Consider the following 3,448-nt stretch of genomic DNA (forward strand, 5'->3'; position numbering starts at 1 on the left):
CCTTCTCTGCTCCCCCGCTAATTCCCCCCACCTCCCCTCCCCCCCCGCCCCCCCACCCTGCACCTCCTTCCTCTCCCACAAGTCATAATTTAACTAATTAAGGTGTGCTTTTGGCGAGGATCATGTTATTTGTTGCCATGGTGACGGCGGAAATCAATCCTGCTCAATCTTTCTTCTCCTTTTAGACCCAACACACAACCTCCCTCCCTGTCTCCCCCCTCCTACCCTCTCCCTCTCTCTCTCTCTCTCCCTCTCTCTCTCTCTCTCAGACAGCTCAGCACATGGTGTTGCCAGTGAGAGAGGCTTATCTGCAACCTGCTGCATCCCAGACATCCACACACACACGTGTGTGTGTGTGTGCGTGTGTGTGTGTATCACTCGGTGTCAGGCGGGCCAGACAGAGCCGGTGACTAAAACTGAAAGGGAACACCATGTTGGGAACAATTTGGTCTATCTGCTGCTGACTCCAGATTATCTCCTGGACAACCACATGAAAAGACAGGAGAAGAAAGAGGGAGACAGATGGAGGGAGAAGACATGCAGGGGGGAGAGAAAGGGAGGGAAAGTAGGGGAGAATGTGGGATGAAAAGGAGCAATGAAGGGAGAAGGGAGGAGATAAAAGGAAGTCGAGTAGCATGAAAGGCCGATGTAATGAGGGAGGGGGGGGAGGAGGCGAGCGTTGGGTCCGTACTGCAGCAGAACAGCAGGTCCACATCACGTGATCAGCTAACATGCTAACACTGGTGAAATAAAGGCAGCGCCGCTTTCTGAACCGATACCAGAAAACTAACCTGTCTGTTTATGAATACTACTGAGTACTACTGAGTACTACTGAGTACTCGCTAAAGTTTTGACCTTGGAAAATGGCAATTTTTTGGGCACTGCAGAATATTTTTTTGCTACAGTTTTCTACCTGTAGAAATTTAATTTGATCTTATTTTAATTATTATTAAATTATTAATAATATTATAAATAAAATATTATTTATATTAATATATATTAATATAAATTAATATATATTATAAATAAAATAAAATAAAATAAATATCATAAATAATACTGTATTTATTTAATTATTTTAATTATTATTAAATTATTTTAATTTGATCCAAATGGAAAATAGGCGGCGCAGGGCTAATACATTAGCCCCATAGGTGGCAGTGTTCCTCTACTAGGTTTTGGTCTTTTTTGAGACGCAACACATCCTATTTTACATTACAGAAATCGCACAGTTCACCACCAAACAAAACAGACAAACGTTTATGTAACAAAATATAATGATCTTCTAATTTTGATTTACTCACAGTTCTGAAACCTAGGCCTGTTTAGTTGAACAAACGCTGATGTATTCACAGGAATTGAAGAAAGACACGGAATTCTTCTCCGACAGCTTTGAGGCTCTCTCATTTTATTATTTAGTATATTAGCGCCGTGGCTAATACACTCGCAGGAATTTAAACAATAATTAATCACTGCTCTCCAGGAATGGGCTGATGGGTTCAGGTGCAGAGGTTGAGTTCTGGAGTACGTGTCTGTATATGTACTGTAAGGTATTACTCCCCCTTGCGGTCTTTTGAGGTATCACGCCTTACCTCAGCAGACCACAAGAGGGAGTCTGTGATGCTGTGACAATAATGACTTTTGATTGTAATTTTGAATTTAGCAAACAGTATTAGGTGGATGAGAACAACATTTCCATCTGGATTTGTGCGAATCATTTCCCTCCAACTGGCGCCGTTCCCTCTGTCACACAGTCACGCGGCGTAACACCAGAACCGACACTCGTAGCCTAAGAGGAGGGATCGACTTGGTAAACCTCTCTATAATCTCATCTCACAGATGTAATTAGTCATAGAGCACGGCTGATAATACACGTGTAATCTCTCTATGGGACCACTGTGGCGAAGAAACACGCTCACTCCGAATCCACGCTCATCCAGCTCCGGTTCTCTAAATTGGGAAATATAAACTCCATCTTTTGTTTTAAACACGTTCCTTTGAAAGGCTCCCAGTGCCTCACAGCACAGAAAGATATTTGGTGTTTGATCGCTGTAACTTTGTTGAGCATCTCGTTTCCTGTGAGACCGTAAACCTGCGTGAAAATAAAGCATTTTCACATTCAAGTATTCTCTGTCATGCCCCCCCTAGGGGACAAATTTTATCAAGTTTTTTATCATGCCCCCACCCCAAAAATGAAATACTATTGAGAACCTTGTAATATGTACGTTCTTATCTATACAAACCCCTGTATGCTGCCACCTAGTGACTGGGAGCTTGTTTATCGTTCAAGCATCACAGCAGTGGCACATTTCTGTCCAGTGCCATATTCCGTTGGAAACCTCTTCCACCTCCCCAAGTTTTCGACAGCCATGACATATTTCACATTAAAAAAAATCCCAAGCCATGACATATTTCACATTAAAAAAATCCCAGAATGCACCATCAAAAAAAAAAAAAAAAAAAATTCTACTATATAATATTCTAATATAGTATCCAGAGTGAAACCTAGACCTGTTTAGTTGAACACAACACAAACATTCATGCAGGAATTGAAGAAAGACACAAAGATCTTCAGCTCCAGTTTTAAGGTTTCAAGATTCTATAGCCACCTGCTGCCATCTGGTGGAAATGCATTTGTTTGTTGTGTCTGTCGCTGCTGTACAGATGAAGACATTTACAGAAAATAATTAATTAATAAATAATTATTTTCAGACCACTAATATAAACCTTGATAATGTTTCTCATGACACACTCACAGGCCGCGACCCTGTGGTTGGAATCACTGATTTAAACGGTCTAATTATCCCTAACTCAGCAGGATTTTGAAGAAAAAAAAAAACCCAAGGACACATGGGTCAAACAGAACCGACATCAGTTTTCAACTGATGGTATTTCTCTCCCTGTACGGCAGGAACACGACCCACCTTGCCACCGTGTGGTCGCCTGGAAAAGACATTTAAGGCAGTTTTATTCAAGCAAATAAACATAAGCAAAAGATTTTGGTTAAAAAAAAAAAAAAAAAAAAGAAAAATATCCAACAGTAACAGTGGCAGGAGGTTTTCAACGGCGGCACTTTCCATTATGACTAATTCATGTCGTAAAAAAAGCCATTAGAAAGCACTTGATGGAGGAACTGCACAGTGTTTAATCACACTTAATATATGCATGTGCTGCTGCCATCAGAGGAGGGAGGACAGAAAAAAAAAACACGCCGTGCTTCATCTGGCTCCCAGGCACCTCTGTGGTGGGAGAGAGAAGTGCATCCTGTTGACGCAGAGAGAGGGGGGAGAGAGGGAGGGAGACAGAGAGAGAGAGGGAGAGACAAGGTGAGATGGAATCAGTCAGGAGGTGGAAAAAGGATAGAAAGGATGTGAAAGGAAAGAGAGGGAAAAAGGGAAGGGGAGGTGGGAGTGGTGGAGTGGGGTGGGGGGGACCTGGGGGTTATCAC

Source organism: Cynoglossus semilaevis, chromosome 1, assembly GCF_000523025.1.
Source record: "Cynoglossus semilaevis isolate Cse_v1.0 chromosome 1, Cse_v1.0, whole genome shotgun sequence".
In the NCBI taxonomy this organism is placed as follows: Eukaryota; Metazoa; Chordata; class Actinopteri; order Pleuronectiformes; family Cynoglossidae; genus Cynoglossus; species Cynoglossus semilaevis.